The sequence below is a fragment of the Pan paniscus genome, chromosome 15 (genome assembly GCF_029289425.2).
Source record: "Pan paniscus chromosome 15, NHGRI_mPanPan1-v2.0_pri, whole genome shotgun sequence".
NCBI classification, from domain to species: domain Eukaryota; kingdom Metazoa; phylum Chordata; class Mammalia; order Primates; family Hominidae; genus Pan; species Pan paniscus.
The window spans coordinates 78254580-78271438 of NC_073264.2; the positions used below are offsets into that span (position 1 = coordinate 78254580).

The window sequence follows — 16859 nt, forward strand, 5'->3', positions numbered from 1 at the left end:
TTTAAGCACTAGAATTTATATTTGGCTCTTTTTATAAGTTTGATCTTTTTATTGATATTCTCTATTTGTGAGACATCATTCTCATGGTTTTCTTTAGTTCTTTATACATGGTTTCCTTTAGTTTTTTGAGCATATTTTAAATGGTTGAATTAAAGTCTCTTAAAAGTAAGCCCAATGTCTGGGCTTCTTCAGGAATAATTTCTATCAATTGTCATTTTTCTTGTGTAGCGGCCATACTTCCTTGTGTTTTTTCCATGCCTCATAACTTTTTGTAGAAAACTGGACATTTCAAATATTATAATTTGGCAACTCTGGAAATCAGATTTCCCTAGGGTTTGTTGTTCCTGCCTGTTGTAGTTGTTGCTGTTTGTTTGTTTAGTGCCTTTTCTGAACTAATTTTAAGAACTCTTTGTGTGTGTGTGTGTGTGTGTGTGTGTGTGTATGGCCACAGAAGTCTCTGTTCCATTAGCTTCACAATCAGCTAGTGATTGGACAGAGATTTCCTTAAACACCTGGGACAAAAAACAGTAAAATTGCCCTGTCTTTATAGATAAGCCTGTGTATGTGTATTGGGACATGCCTTCAGAGTTCAGTTAGGCAGTTTATAACTCTGCCTTAGTCTTCAATTTCTTCTTGCTTAGAGACTGAGGGTCATGCAGAGGTGAGAGCTTAGGGCTTTCTCAGGTTTTTCTTGAGCATGCGCTTATCCTCTAGATTCCCAGGAATATGTCAGGGCTTTTCAAAATCCTTATTTTGAATAGAATCTCACAAAGTGCAAGAGGAGACATCTTCCTGGAAAGGGATTCTGGATGAACAAATAACATTTAAGGCTTTTAATAGATTACCTGGCTCATAATCTGTGAGTGAACTGAAGGAGAATGACTGACCCCTCAGAGGCAGCTGCCACGTTACAGTGATACTGACCAAAGTAGTAAAGAAGTAAGGAAGCAAGTCTGAAGAAGGGAAGAGGGAGTTTTCCTAGTACTACTTCCATACCATGTGTTTTTTATGGGGCTGGAGTATGAAAAGGAAGGTTGCAGAATGAGGTGTATCAAAACCATCTGGAACCAACTTGTCCCCATTCCAGGGAACCCTCACCCACAGCTCCAACTTGCTCAGGCAGTAACCGAGATGGAAAAAAAATTTTTTTTTAACATTCGGCCCCTTTCTTTATTGTAATAGTTTATCTGGAAGTACACAAAAATTAATAAATTGCTTTTACTATGCAATTCTGAAATATCAGGTCTACTGCCTTCAATAAAAAAAATTAGTAACTACTTTTATGACATTAAGGTCAAGTCATCATTTGTAGACAGAATCAATTGAGACTCTTTGGCACTTACGACTAATCCATTGTAAACAATTATCAATCTTAAAAACACAGCTCCAGTAAACGTGTAATTATACTGGGTACAGATAAGGAAGTACAAGGCCGGTATGATCGCTTATGCCTGTAATCACAGCACTTTGGGAGGCCGAGGCAGGTGGATCATATGAGGCCAGGAGTTCAAGACCAGCCTAACCCACATGGCAAAACCCTGTCTCTACTAAAAATACAAAAAGAAATTAGCCAGCCATGGTGGTGCTTGCCTGTAATCCCAGCTTCTCAGGAGGCTGAGGCATGAGAATCAGAGAATCACTTGAACCCAGGAGACAGTGGTTGCAGTGAGCCAAGACCATGCTACTGCACTCTAGCCTAGGTGACACAGTGAGTGAGAATCTGTCTCAAAAAAAAAAGGAAGTACGAGAAGCTCACTGGCTATGCTAAACCAAATAAATGAAAAGCAGCAAAACTGATTTTTTTTTTTTTTTTTTTTTATGAGACAGAGTCTTTGTCTGTCGCCCAGGCTGGAGTGCAATGGTGCGATCTCAGCTTACTGCAACCTCCACCTCCCGGGTTCAAGCCATTCTCCTGCCTCAGCTTCCCTGGTAGCTGAGACTACAGGCATGCGCCACCATGCCCAGCTGCTGGGGTTTCACCATGCCGGCCACGCTGGTCTCGAACTCCTGAGATCAAGTGATCCACCCACCTCGGCTTCCCAAAGTGCTGGGATTACAGACATGAGCCACCGCGACTGGCTGCAAAACTAATTTTATACTGTGGGTTTATACAAATAAATACACAAAATCCTTTCCTTTTTTTCTATATTTTTTCTTACATTTCTTATAAAAATAACAGAATGCTTCATTTTATTCACTTCAATGGGACAAAGTCCTTAGAGAAAGATTGAAAAGAGCTGATAATCAAACTCCCAAATTTTATGCTTATTTCTTTTCTAGTGCTCTCAATTTTCTGACATGTAACACAGGCAGGAAAACGTTCTCGGTAAATTGAGCATTTGAGTCTATAAATGTCTTCAAGCACTCTGGCAAGTTACATATATCCCATTGCTTTTGGTTGCCCATCTCTTCTTTGCTTCAAACCCCCATGCGAGTTTCTTCTTTTTTTCAGGCAGCCCTGTGAATTTTTAGTCTCCATTTTTGGCTTTTACAAACTTGTGGCAGACAACTGCTTTGGCAATTTTTACACCAAGCTCTCGAGTAGCTAGCTAGTTGCTGAGTTCTTCAGCCCTCTCAATATTCCACTCCTCCACAGCCTGCTCTATCCTCTTTTCGAGGCCTTCTCAGTGGTTTTCCTTTTAACAGGGGGGTCAAACCTATCATTGACTCCAACATACTGAGTAAGCTCCTTCCACTGGGCTGCATTTGAGGACTGTTCAATTCCACATATATAAGGGAATTCCAGAAGGACTCTCTTCTTAGGCATTTACATTTGACTCTGCTTCACTTTTTGCTTCATCTGTTGAGAAATCTATGATTTCTGCTTTTCTGTTGCTCCCATCCTCTTTATCTTCCTGTAAGTTAAGCCCAGAGCTCTCCAATGTAGCTTCATCTTCAGAGTTTGACTCAACATCACTTTCATTTAGGCCAGGAGGTACCAGCCCACTCAACATCTTTTCTTCTGTCAGGATGCAGCCGCCCGGCAGCCATCTTAAGACCCTGTCAACCAAAAAATTTTTTAAGAAATAATTTTTGTGTGAAATCATTGTTGTGTATTATTTCAGTGTATTATTTCAGGGTTTTGTATAAAATAATGTGGACATTTTACTTCTATTTCTATGCTCTGGAACAGTTTAAAATGATTGAGTTCTTGCTTGACCATCTTTTTCTTTTTCTTTTCTTTCTTTTCTTTTCTTTTTTTTTTTTTTTTTTTTTTTTTTTTTGAGACAGGGTCTCAGTCGCCCAGGCTGGAGTGCAGAGGTGTGATTTTGGCTCACTGCAACCTCTGCCTCCCAGGCTCAAGCAATCCTCTCACCTCAGCTTCCAGAGTAGCTAGGGCTGCAGGTGCACGCCACCATGCCCAGCTAATTTTTGTATTTTCTAACAGATGGAATCGCACTATGTTGCCCAGGCGGATCTCAAACTCCTAGATTCAAGCAATCTGCTGGCCTCAGCCTCTCAAAGTGCTGGGATTATAGGAGTGAGCCACCGCACCTGGCCTATATTTTTCAATTAATTAATTTTGGAGGAGACAAAAAACATTCAAATCATAGCACTCACTATTAAAAAACTGGAAATAAAAACAAATGCCAAACAAACCAGGAAGGATTAATTTATGGCACAGTCAAACAATAGAGTAATGAAAATGAATAAACTCCAACTGCATACCACAGTGTGGATGAATCTTAAAAACACAATGTTGAGGCCAGGCATGGTGACTCATGCCTGTAATCCCAGCATTGTGGGAGGTGAGGCAGGCAGATCACCTAAGGTCAGGAGTTTGAGACCAGCCTGGCCAACATGGTGAAGCCCCATCTCTGCTAAAAATACAAAAATTAACTGGGCGTGGTGGCGCACGCCTGTAATCCCAGCTACCCGGCAGGCTGAAGCAGGAGAATCGCTTGAACCTGGGAGGCAGAGGTTGCAGTGAGCCTAGATTGTGCCATTGCATTCCAGCGTGGGCGACAAGAGTGAAACTCCATCTCAAAAAAACAAAACAAAAAACCAATGTTGAGTTTTAACAGCCCAACATGAAAGTATATTTATACTCCAATTCTCTTAATGTACACTCAAAATACAGACCAAACCAAACCATATTGATTAGGAATGAATAATCAGGTGGTAAAAGTACAAAGCAATGCAAGGAAAGACTGAAGTCAGGATAGGGCTATCTCTGTGCAGGGAAGGGACTGAAAGAGAAAGGGGTGGATTGGGAAACGATACAGGGAAACTTCTGGTGATAATGTTCTATTTACCGACTTAAACAGTGTCGCTACGCAAGACTTTGCTTTATGATTATTCATTATAGTGCTCACTTGCTTATGGTATATGCTTCTCTGTATATGTATTATATTTCACAAAGTTAATAAAGCTTATACAACAAAGAAAAGGTTCATTACTGAAAACAGACACCAACTCCCAGGGGAAGGAGTACAACGGAGCTGATTTCAAGAGCCTGGACATGAGGCCCTGAAGAGGAGATCTACACTTTCTGGCCCAGAAGAAACCCATATTTCTGCTTCATGAGTATCATCTCGGGGAAGCAGGGGAGTTCTATAGCCTCAATAAAATATCAATGCAAGGACCCGTGTGTGTGTGTGTGTGTGTGTGTGTGTCTGTGTGTGTGTTTTGGAACAGAGTCTTGCTTTGTCACCCAGGCTGGAGTGCAGTGGTACGGTCTCGCCTCACTGCAACCTCCGCCTTCCGGGTTCAAGCAATTCTCATGCCTCAGCCTCCCGAGTAGCTGGGATTACAGGTGCCTGCCACTGTGCCCAGCTAATTTTTGTATTTTTAGTAGAGATGGGGTTTCGCCATCTTGGCCAGGCTGGCCTCGAACTCCTGACCTCGTGATTCACCTGCCTCAGCTTCCCAAAGTGCTGGGATTACAGGCATGAGCCACCGCACCCGGCCGACCCATTTATTCTTTAAGGATCTAATTCTGCAGGGCATCAGCCAGGCTCAAGATAGAACTGAGGTGAGGCTGTGCAGACTTCAACCCCCAGATCTGTCTGAAAATGCTCAGTTGAGCTCAATCCTGGGTGAAAAATGATACCAGAATCCCAGAGTTCCAGCACAACACAGTGGTGTTTCTTCTGTGATGTCATCAACACCTGCTTCTGATCTCACCCGCCCAGAAGTTTCCAATATCATTCAGTGATAGTGGCGGTGGATAACAATGACCTCCTACCAGCTGTGAATTTCTCGTCTTCCACTAGTACTAGTAAAAGAGATTGCTGCTGGCTAAGACTACCCACCGGTGGGGTCTTGGTGAGTGGGGCCCAGTCTGAGGCCAGGGGTAAGAGAGGGCAGAGGGGCCAGGGTTGCCCCAGAAGAAGGGAAGCCTGGATTCTCTTCTGTGGCAGGGCTGAGTGATCATAGGGCCTGACTCCTCCACTGGGGAATGCCAGCTTCCAAGTAGAGACAGTGCTGTGTGTCTAGACCTAAGCCTGAAGTCTTCTTCTCTCTAGAAATCCACAACCCTGTGTCTGGTCAGGCAGAGGACACTGGAAAAATGGTTTTCCATTCCAATACATTTCCCCATTACTTTCTGCACAGGAAAACAAATTCACTTCTGTCTGGAAAGGCAGATTAGAGCATGTGATAGGAGCTGAGCTCCCAAAATGTATCCACTTTCTTAGAGAGTTTTTATTTGGTTCTTGGGATCAGGGATACCCTAGAGTATGTGGCTTGCCACTTAAAGTATAAATAGTGTCTTGGCTTTGCCTTGAAAATACTGTCCCTGTCAGTGGCATATGTTTATATTCTGGGTCTTGTAGTAAAATCTGTGGTCTGACTCCCATCATCTCCAACCCCATGGCCCCCTGCTTACCCTCTGCCTAGCAGCCTCACCCAGCACCAGGCCTTGGGGTAATAGGGACCCTGGTGTGTGGCTTTCACTTCCTGCCTTTTCTCTCTCATTTTGATTTTTCCTGAACATCTCACCTGGGTACCACAGAAAACCCATGTACATTTGCGTAGGCTGTGCACAGTTGTGAGGTTTTTTTAATTGTTACTGTTGTTTTTGCAATTGCAAACAATTCTGCAATGAGCATTCTTGTGTGTGTAGGTCTTTGTGAGCTTGAGTGTTTATGATGGAAATTATTTCTAAATAGCAGAGACAAGTTCCCAGGGCCACCATAGGCTCAACAAAACTATGAGGGTTGGGTCCCTGCAGTTGTTCACTGGGCTGGTTTAAGATCTCAGACAATTTCACTGATCAATCAATACAGGCAGTCCAACTTACAACGACTCTACTTACAATTTTTTGACTTTAAAATGGCGCAAAAGCCATATGTATTCAGCAGAGATCATACTTCAAGTATCCATACAACCACTCTTTTTCATTTTCAGTATTCAATAAATAAAATCATCTAACACAAAGCCCATTTTATAATGAAGTGTTGAAATATGCAACATTTTATTATACAATAGGCTTTGTGTTAGGTGATTTTGCCCAACTATAGGCTAATGTCAGTATTCTGAGCACATTTAAGGTAGGTTAAGCTATGATGTTTGGTAGATTAGGTGGTGTGTTAGTCCGTCCTCATGCTGCTGATAAAGACATACCTGAGACTCGATAATTTATAAAGAAAATAGGTTTAATTGACTCAGTTCCACATGGCTGGGGAGGCTTCAGGAAACTTACAATCACGATGGAAGGGGAAGCAAACACATCTTTCTTCACATGACAGCAGGAAGAGAAGTGCTGAGCAAAAGGGGAAAAGTCCTTCCTGAGTAGTTGGGATTACAGGCGCCCGCCACCACACCTGGCTAATTTTTTGTATTTTTAGCAGAGACGGGGTTTCACCATGTTAGCCAGGAGGGTCTCAATCTCCTGACCTCGTGATCCACCCACCTCGGTCTCCCAAAATGCTGGGATTACAGGCATGAGCCACTGCGCCTGGCCTTTTTTTTTTTTTTTTTTTAATCGTTGTTCTCTCTTCTCTTGCTCTTGACTTTTGCCCTTTTCACTGTGCTTGCTTTCTTATTAGTTGTTTCTCCTTCTAACATGCTCCTGCTCATCTGCTGTGGTTTTGAAAATCAGGAAAGTGGCTTCTCCTTTAGGCTATTGGTTCAGCTGCTGCAACAGAGACCAGACAATAGTGACTTTACAAGGTTATTGCTCTCCCATGAGAAAAATGCAAGGTGGTCAACATTCTAGGGCACTTCTCCAGGTCATCTTGTGACTCAAGTTCTTCCTGCCTTGATGCTTGACTGTCTCTAGGGAGTTGTCCTGGTCAGCATCATCAAAGCTGCCCTCCCCTCCACCCCATGTCCACATCCCAGTCTTCACAAAGAGGAAAGAGGAAGTAGAGAACAGCCAGCTTCCTTTTAAGGATGTGGCCCAGAAATTAAACCTATTACTTCCACTCATATCTCACTGGCTAGGACTTAGTTCATACTTCCACCTGGCTGAGAGGGGTTCTGGGATATGTGGTCTCTAGTAGAAGAGCCATAAATCCAGGTTTTAATCTTGGGAGCTCTACTGCAAAAAGGAAGAGGGAAAGAAAAGGGGCTCTTAGCAGTCTCTGCCACACTGGATCTATTGAAATTTTGTGTGGAGTAAATAAAGGTGGGCACCAATTGAAGACACAAGGTGATCTACAGAAAAAGCCCCTCCCCTCCTCTCCTCTTCCCTCCCCTCCCCTCCTCTTCCCTCCCCTCCTCTTCCCTCCCCTCCTCTTCCCTCCCCTCCTCTTCCCTCCCCTCCTCTTCCCTCCCCTGCCCTTCCCTCCCCTCCTCTCCTCTCCTTTCTGATGTAGATCTCTCTATATTGCCCAGGCTGGTCTCAACCTCCTGGCCTCGAGAAATCCTCCTGCCTCAGCCTCCCGAGTAGCTGGGATTACAGGTGTGAGCCACCACACTTGGCTTCCATCCCCCTTTTCTGTACCTCTCTCTCTATTTTTTTTTTCTTTTGAGACGGAGTCTCGCTCTGTCACCCAGGCTGGAGTGCAGTGGTGCCATCTCAGCTCGCTGTAAGGGTTACTCAGAGTCCTTTTATTTCTTTTATATTGTTCTGGATTATGTTCCCAGACCAGACATTGGAGGTTAACAACGCAGTCATGAAGACAATAACAGGCATAATCTTTCAGATTTGACAACTCAGGCCAAAGGCACTCCCACCCCAATCCACAAGTGAGAGCATGATAAGTGTTTTCAGTGTCACAGACCAGAAGGGCCTTTCTTTTGAAAGCCTCAGTTATTCATACCCATACACCTTTACTGAGAACCTTCTACAAGCTGACACTCATCTAGGTGGTTGGTTGGGACATTGGGGTCATCTCTTTCCCCACCACACAGCCCACCTGGCATCTCCATGGGTTCTCCTCCTTCCATGGGTTCTCCTCCCTTCCTTCCCTTCCCTCCCTCCCTCCCTCCCTCCCTTCCTTCCCTTCCCCTTCCTTCCTTCTTTCCTTCCTTCCTTCCTTCCTTTCTTTATTTCTTTGTTTTTCTTTCTTTCCCCTCTCCTCTCTTCCCCTCCCCTCCCCTCCCCTTCCCTCTCCTGCCCTCCCCTCCCCACCTCTCCTCTCCGATGTAGGTCTCTCTATATTGCCCAGGCTGGTCTCAACCTCCTGGCCTCAAGAAGTCCTCCTGCCTCAGCCTTCCAAGTAGCTGGGATTACGGGTGTGAGCCACCACACCTGGCTTCCGTCCCCCTTTACTGTATCTTTCTTTTTTTTTCAAGACGGAGTCTCACTGTGTCGCCCAGCTGGAGTGCAGTGGTATGATCTCAGCTCGCTGCAACCTCCGTCTCCTGGGTTCAAGTGATTCTCCTGCCTCAGCCTCCCAAGCAGCTGGGATTGCAGGTGCCCGCCACCACGCCCAACTAACTTTTGTATTTTTGGTTGAGACTGGGTTTCATCACATTGGCCAGGCTGGTCTCGAACTCCCAACCTCAAGTCATCTGCCCGCCTCAGCCTCCCAAACTGTTAGGATTACAGGCGTGAGCCACCACACCTGGCCTTTCTTTACGGCATGACCTTGATGCTTATCAGGTTTCTCCTCTAGGAGGTGGAGTGGGTTGGATATGGGCTTACAACAGCTTCTGTGATGATGAAGCAGAGAAGGAAAAGACGAACTGCTTTTGTTGAGAATTTATGCTGTCCCACCAGACTGTGAATAGCATAACTACAGCAACAACAATGAATATTTGCAGAGCATTTATTTTGTATATGGTATTTCATTTAATCCTCACAATCACCCTTTAAGCTTATGATTATTGTTTTCCCCCATTTTCCATATGCCAAAAAAAAAAAAAAAAAAAAAAGCACAGAGAGGTTAAGTCCCACATTTAGGTGGCCCATCTGGGACTGAAACGCAGGCAGCTAGCATTCCCAGCACTATTCTTGTATTGATCTGGTTTGTCTTTGTACCCACCAGTCTTTATCCTAGACGAGAATAAAGGTGTCAGAGCAGAGGGGTGTGAGACCCCAACTAGCCCAGCCCTCTCAGAATTACAGATGAGAGGGAAAAACAAACAGAGATCAAGTGAGCTACCCAAGGTTGCACAGCATGATAGCCGCTAAGCAAGGGCTGGAACCTAGACCCTGATGCCCTGTTGCCACTGCAGAATACGTGTTCAAAAGTCTTCCCGTCCCGTGAATGAAAAAGATAATAAGTGGGCCGGCGCGGTGGCTCACGCCTGTAATCTCAGCACTTTGGGAGGCTGAGGCGGGCGAATCACGAGTTCAGGAGATAGAGACAATTCTGGCTAACGCGGTGAAACCCCGTCTCTACTAAAAAATACAAAAAAAAAAAAAAAAATTATCCGGGCGTGGTGGCGGGAGCTTGTAGTCCCAGCTACTCGGGAGTCTGAGGCAGGAGAATGGCGTGAACCCGGGAGGCGGAGCTTGCAGTGAGCCGAGATCACACCACTGCACTCCAGCCTGGGCGAGTGAGTGGATAATGGATAGACTTCGACAGAGTCTGTCTATGTGGCTCACCCTGGGGTCTTCGTGGGGTGGTTGGGTCATGAGAACCAGGGGGTCAGGGGAAGAGGGAGATGACTAGAGTGCGCCAGCCTGACACGGTTGTGTGGAAGGGGGTGCTGTGCTGCTGGTTATGGGGAAATCAACCCATGAAAGCATAACCAGCCTTTGACCCCCTCCTCTGGCACCTCATGACCTTGTGTTCACAGGGCTTCCTCTATGGCATTCTTATCATATTGTTAACAGCCCTAACTGGTGAAAGGGAGTCACTTTCAGAGAGCATTGGGCAGTGGCTCCTTTCCCATCAGCTATTGTACTGCAAGTGCCAGATAATGTCGATGACATAAATGTGCCTAGGCCCCTGCCTGGGAGGGAGAGGCTGTTTACTACTGCCCCTTGTTTTGCACACTGATCTTTGGGGGTTGCAAACACTGGCACCTGTCCTCAGGGCCAAAACCAGTGTCTATAGCAGAGTGGGCAGGACTTTGATGAAACTCTGATACCTGCAGGAGTGTGGCCCACCGCAAACCGGAAATGACCCAGCTCACTCCCTTGGCCCTCCCTGGTGGGGCTGTGGCCAATTGTAGATCACTCCTTTGCTGGAGAAGGAGTCTGGGTAGCAGCTGGGTACCAGCCACTAGGCTGGTGCCAGGACCTGGTCCTTGGGCGGGGCAGAGGGCTATCTTTGTGGGAGTGGAGTGGCTTTTCTTGCTTCTGGCTGATGGGACTAAGGAGACTGGGAAAGGCGACATGCCTCAGGGAGGGCGAGGGGAGGTGGCAAAGGAGCTGCCAAGGCCCAATGCATCAGGGGAGCTGGAGCAAGCTGGAACCAGGGACCGGCAGCCTTGTGCGTTTGAGATAGTAATTTGCAGATGGTTCCTGGTAGCGACAGGGTCTCTGAGGCGGAGCCTGGGTCTTCGCGTAGGATCTGCCAGCCTGGGTTCCCCGGCAGGTCAGAGCAGCTTTGGGGCGGGGCCAAGGTTGGCCCCTGCTTGGGAGGAGCCGGGATGCCTCTCTCACAGTGATGCAGAGAGGAATTTGCTGACAGTCCCTTGCCAGGTGGGGCTGGCTTCGCCCAGCCGGCGAGGAGGAGGACCCGCTGGCAGTCTCCTCCCAGGTGGGGAGCGTGGAGCCTGTCACTGCAGCCTGGCGGCCTGAGCGCCGAGCCTGGGGCTGGGGCCGCGGTGCTGAGGACGCAAATGTGGTGAGCACGCGACGCGGGTGCGGTGACCGGGGCTGGTCGGGCCGGGAAGAAGGGGCGCCGGACCCAGGTCCCGCACGGGGAGGGGGCGGGGAAGGATTGCTTGTTTCTGTGCTTTCTGAGACCTTGCATTGGGAGGGATGGGGGTAGGGGAGACTGCGCCACAGTCCCTTGCCACGCTGGCTGTCTCTAGCTTGTACCCAGGAAAGGGTGGCCTGAGCCGCCCACCCGGGAGGGCGTGGCTTTAGTAGACCGGTCTTCACTGGGTTGGGGGAACGGAGGTGGGTAGGAGGTTTGCTTGGGGGGCTCCCCGGCCTCCTGCCTGACAGCCAGGTGGGAGTTACCGCTCGGGGCTACCCTCTCCCCCACCCAGGGATTCCCCGGGGCTCTGCCGCCCACTCTCTGGGCTGGGACGGGAGGGGGCAGTCTGCTCCGCCGTTATGGGTTATGACAACGTCACTGCTGCGCTGCTGCCTGGCGGGCTGGGCTCCTGGGCCCCCAGGGGAACAATGCCACCCTTTCCCCATGTGCTTCCAAAGAAAGGCTCTTGCCTCCCTACTCGCCCTGGCCTTGAGAGAGAAAGGTTGTGTTTGGATGAAGGCCCTGGGGAAACTGAGGCCCAGGGGTGCTGTGGCTTGACCAAGGTCACTGAGCAGGCCCTACAGAGCTGGCCTCCCAGGCACTGCCTTCACCGAATGCCCTCTGGAGGGGCAGGGGCCCTTCTTCCTCTCTAGACCCCAGGACCTCCCCCCACCCCAGCACCCCATTTCCTCATCCCTGAGAATGCAGGGAGTTGCAACTTCTGCATGGGGCTCCAGGGTATCATGGGTGTAAGCAGCAATTAGATTGTCTGGGGACAGGAGAAAATTGCTCATGAAAAACACTTAAGTGAGCAGAGGGAGTGTGAGTGTGTGCTGTTCTTGTGGGTTCAAGGAAAGAATGAGAGTTGGCTTTGAGGAGAGGAAGGCCCGTGCTGATGGGAATGAGGAGATGAACTGTCTCCTTCAACAGCCTGCAACGCTCCAGGAAGATGTGTTTTCCCTCAAGAAAGGGTCCATCTCTTAGCACCACCCTCTGTTATCACCTCATCCTTGTTCTCTCTCCGGCCCCTGTCCCTGGGAGAAATGGGCTACATTCCATCTATTGCCCTTAGAAGTGAACTTTCCCCTTAGAAGTGAATTCACCTTGTTCTTCTCCCTGGGACAGATGACCTTCCCTGGAGGGAAACTGAGGCAAGGAGAGAGCGACATTTTAGAGCCAGAGCCAGATGAGGGAACTGAGGCACAGAGGGTGGAGTGAGTTCTCCAGGTATCTTACCTACATGCAGGTCTTCTGACTCCCCAACCACCAAAGGGCAGACTGGAGGGGCCTCTTCCTGTCTTCTCTTCGCACCCCACAGTCCCAACGCTGAGAAGCTGAGGCTGCAAGGGCCTCCTGATGGGTGTGGAGGAGGTCGGTGACAGGGAACAGCACCAGCATTTTCTCCTCCTTTAAGATATGTTTTCTAGTTTCTTGGGAAGGAAGCAGCTTGAAGAGGGGAAGTGAAGTCTCTTGGTTACCTTCCCATCATGCCCCCACAGGGATACACAATTTCTGTGGGCCTATCGGAGCCAAAAACAGGCATCCCTCCTGCCCGAGTGCCAGCAGCTGTGAGCATAGCCAGGGAGTGGGGATCCACAGGTAGAGGGACTTCAGTTATCTCCCTGACAGCATCTCCGGATCGGGGGTTTGGGCCAGCACCGGTTTACTCCAAGTGAAAGGAGTTGCCATGTGCCTGGCTCATGAATTGCTCCTTTTCAGACACCCTCTGAGCACAGAACCCCTGACGCTGGCCCCTGCTGGCTTCACAGGAGCCTTGGGTTGCATGATGACCACCAGGAGCTGCTGGGGTGACCTGTGGGAAGGGATGGGGTTCCCAGTAAACCAGATGAGAACTAGCTGCTTGTGGGGTGACAATATAGCACCAGAGAGGAGAGGGCCCACCATACTGGAGGGAAACCACATGGTATGTGTCCCTCCCAGCTAGCAGAGAAAGGGTCAGGCCTCAGAGAGGCCCCCTGGTGAGAACCAGACTTAAAGAGCAGAGAGCTGGACCGAGTGCCTCTATCGGCAGGCACTCTGCCCTCAGCTTCTCTACCTGATAGCTAGGCATGAAAACACCTTCTCCAGATGGGTGGGAGGGCTTTGGAAACTTGTCAAGTGTTTATTACAAATGGGAAGTATTATTCCTGGAGTCTCTGGTCTAGGTGGAAGCCATCTGTTTCCTGCCTTGATGGGGGAAACATGGTCATTTCTTCTTCAGAGGATGCTCTCTCCCTCTGCGGCCAGCCTAGGGCATCCTTCTAGGCTGGGAAGGCAGGTCAGCCCTCCCCAGCCCGCTTCAAGTTGTGCTTGGGCCCTTGAGGAGTTTCATCCCCTCCATCCCCAGCTGCCCATTATATTTAACATATTTAACAGGATGTTCACCCCCGAAAATGCGGGTGTCTAGTGGCACCGTGGAGCTTCCTACAGGCCTGTACCCTCCCCACTGCCTCAACTCTCGAATTCCACGACCTCTGCTCTGATTCTTCCTGGGAAGAGGCGGGTGGAAGAACCATAAAGATAATGGGCGTAAAGTGCTGGGAGCTGTTTGCACAGAGCGTCCAGTTTGCAGGAACCCACGTGGTGCTCAGGCCATGGGCAGGCTCACACTGGGAAAGGCTGTAATGAAAGTGCTCAGAGGAAGTGCTCAGCTTCCAGTGAGATCAGCAGCTTTTAGTGCCCTGTTTTGCCTGAGGTAGGGCCCCAATGCTCACTCTTCTTTCCTCTCGTGGGAGAGCAGTGGTTTTCACAGCTTACACATCAGCATGGGTGGTGTAAATGGAACTCCACATTCTTGCCCATGAGTTGGCTGGTGCAACTCCTGCAAGGTAGGGTTACAGGAGGAGCTGAGATGAGAACGTGGGCAGCTCACGAAGTATGGTGTGTCCTTGCTCTAGATCTGTCTGCATTGCTTAGGCCCAACTGAGGGTGGCTCTTAAGAAGAACAATGTGTGGCCAGGACTCCAAGTTCTGTGTTTCTAGGGCAGGATATGTACTCAAGCTGCCACATTGCTTGCCAACACCCCTGGGGCTGGTGCTGAGACATGCAGAGGCAGAGTGGGCGGGGAAGGGGCGCCTCATTGTCACCTCCTGCCTCTTTCTACTCATTAGTAATGCTCCCCAAAGGGAAACCGAAGCATAGACCTGCTTAGAAAGCTAGGACTAGGACCCAAGTGTCCTGGGCTCCCACCTTCTGCTTTTCCCAGCCTTTCATTCTGCCGTTTGACACGAGCACCCTCAAGATGAGATGGGAAGAGCTGGGCTGGAGGTGAGTGAGTCATGCCCAGCCCTGTGCCTGTAGACCTTCATTCCTGCCAAGCCAGGGCCTCTGGTGTCCTTAGAGGATCAAAGGCAGAAAGACCAGCTTCCAACAGGAAACCAAACTGTCCCCTCCCCATTACTGAGTGGCCTGGCCAAGGAAGGTCCTGGAGGCAGAAGCCTTCTCCTCACTCTGGCTAAGTCTTCTCAGAGTTGTGCCCAGCAAGGTGCATGCTGGCCTCAGGCCATCGAGTCCCAGCAGAAGAGCAAGTGACCCTAAGGTCTTTGGAGAGATAGGTGGGCAAGATGGAGCTGTGGCCAGTCCGCTGGGATACAGCTGTCCATTGGGTTTTGGGTGTTGAGGACTCATTGCCTTAGGGTGTCTGAGTGGCAGTGATTTGGCCATAGGGTAGAAACACTACAGACGGCAATGGAACATGCACCCAGGGCCCTGTGGGGAAATCAATCCTGCTTTGATGGGGGACATGGAAGCACAGAGGACTTGTCATACATGGACACGCTGCCTGGGGGAGTACTTGGGAGCTGCGTTCCCACCTATTTCATTACCTGCTCACTTCACTTCCGTGAGTCTTCCATTTGCAACATGGTGAAGCAATCCCCTCCACACAGAGCCACTGGAAGGATGAATGGGAGGAAGCAGAAAGGTGCCCAGCTTGGGGCCTAGTGACCAGGAGTCCCCTTCTTTCCATTTGCTCGTCCCTCTGCTTGCTGAGTGGCCAGCTGTCCAGGGACCCCTGGGATGGCGACCATGTTTTGTTGTTGTTGTTTTTTTTTTTGAAACAGAGTCTCGTTCTGTTCCCCGCTCTGGAGTGCAGTGGCACTATCTCGGCTCACTGCAACCTCTGCCTCCCAGGTTCAAGTGATTCTCCTGCCTCAGCCTCCTGAGTAGCTGGGATTACAGGCGTGCGCCAACACGTCGGCTAATTTCTTTGTGTTTTTGGTAGAGACAGGGTTTCGCCATGTTGGCCAGGCTAGTCTCAAACTCCTGACCTCAGGTGATCCACTCATCTCAGCCTCCCAAAGTGCTGGGATTACAGGAGTGAGCCAACGTGCCCAGCCAGACCATGCTTTTTTGATGACACCAAACAATGTTCAAGAATGGCTGACCAACAATGTCGACTGCTCCAGGCACTGTTAGAACTGAACTGTCACCTTCAAAAATGCTTCAGGCCATGCATGGTGGCTCATGCCTATAATCCCAGCACTTTAGGGGGCCTAGGAGGGAGGATTGCTTGAGCCCAGGAGTTCAAGACCAGCCTGGGCAACATAGAAAGACCTTGTCTCTACAAAAAAGTGAAAAAATTAGCCAGGCCTGTAGTCCCAGCTACTCAGGAGGCTGAGGTGGGAGGATCACTTGAGGCCAGGAGGTTTAGTCTGCAGTGAGCTGTGATTGCACCGCTGCACTCCAGCCCAGACGACAGAGCAAGACCTTGTCTCAAAAAACAAAACAAAATAAAAAATCAAAAAGGCTTCTCACATCCCTGAGGACCTGGCAGAGGGGGAATCTTCTCAGAACCAAAGGGGTGTGTGTGTGTGTGTGTGTGTGTGTGTGTGTCTGTGTGTCTGTGTGTCTGTGTGTGTCTGTGTGTGTCTGTGTGGTGTGGGCAGGGAGTGTCCTTTCATACAATGAACAAGCTGTTGCTGGACCAGGGATCCTTCCTTGGCTGGCGCCTCATGTGCCCAGGTGTGTCAACTAGGCCTGGCTTGGGGAGACCTTCTCAGGCAGCAGAAGAACAACAGCCTGAACGATAAGCCTGGCTTGAGGCCCTGGAGCCACTCAGCAGCCTCACATTCTCTGTCATTACTCTTTAATCCTCTCCACGCCTTGGGAGAGAAAGCAAGTCTGAGTCACCCGCTCAATAGATAAGAAAGCTGTGGCTTGAGAGGTTGTGACAGCTGCAACCACACTCACACACCAAAGCAGCAGAACCCAAACTGGGGCCGTGGCCAGTCTGTGTCTAGGGAAGCCACCTGCGTGCCGTCCTCCCAAGCACAGCTGACACATCCTGAGCTCACCTCTTACTGCTGGGGCTGGTGGTTTTGCTGAAGTTGCTTGAGACGAAAAGACTTGGAAGAGAAGGTCGTGCGTTTCTCCCCTTCCCCTCCACTCTGGGCAGGGCGCCCAGAACCAGATTCTGCTGAAGGACATCTCCAGTCATGGGAGCAGGGAAGGTAGAAGGCTAGGATTCCCACCCCGCCCCCACCCAGGTTCCGAGGGGCTGAGCCGAGGCAAAGGAAGGGGACTCGGCAAGGCCAGGCCCAGGCTCCACACTCCATGGAGGGGCTTCTTGGGGCCCTGGCCCAGGCACATACATGCAGCTTGTGCTGCATGGAGCAGCCAGGGAGGAAAGGACAGGAAGCCCCTGGCCT

The 16859-nt window shown here is 49.4% G+C and overlaps 1 protein-coding gene and 1 pseudogene across 7 annotated transcripts in view; one reads left to right on the forward strand and one right to left on the reverse strand.

Annotated features, from left to right (window-relative positions):
- Positions 1-1354: 1354 nt before the first annotated feature.
- On the reverse strand, positions 1355-4492 carry LOC129393759 (protein FAM204A-like; annotated as a pseudogene).
- A 6141-nt stretch (positions 4493-10633) lies between these two features.
- TMEM63C (transmembrane protein 63C) overlaps positions 10634-16859 on the forward strand; it is a 77946-nt gene continuing 71720 nt past the window's right edge. For 4 of the 7 annotated variants that reach the window (XM_034937892.3, XM_034937893.3, XM_034937894.3 and 1 more), the window contains exon 1: positions 10634-11132. The gene's annotated coding sequence lies outside the window, so the exon portion shown is untranslated. The remainder of the gene's footprint in view (positions 11133-16859) is intronic. The other 3 variants (XM_055097313.2, XM_055097314.2, XM_034937896.3) reach the window with 2 other exon arrangements.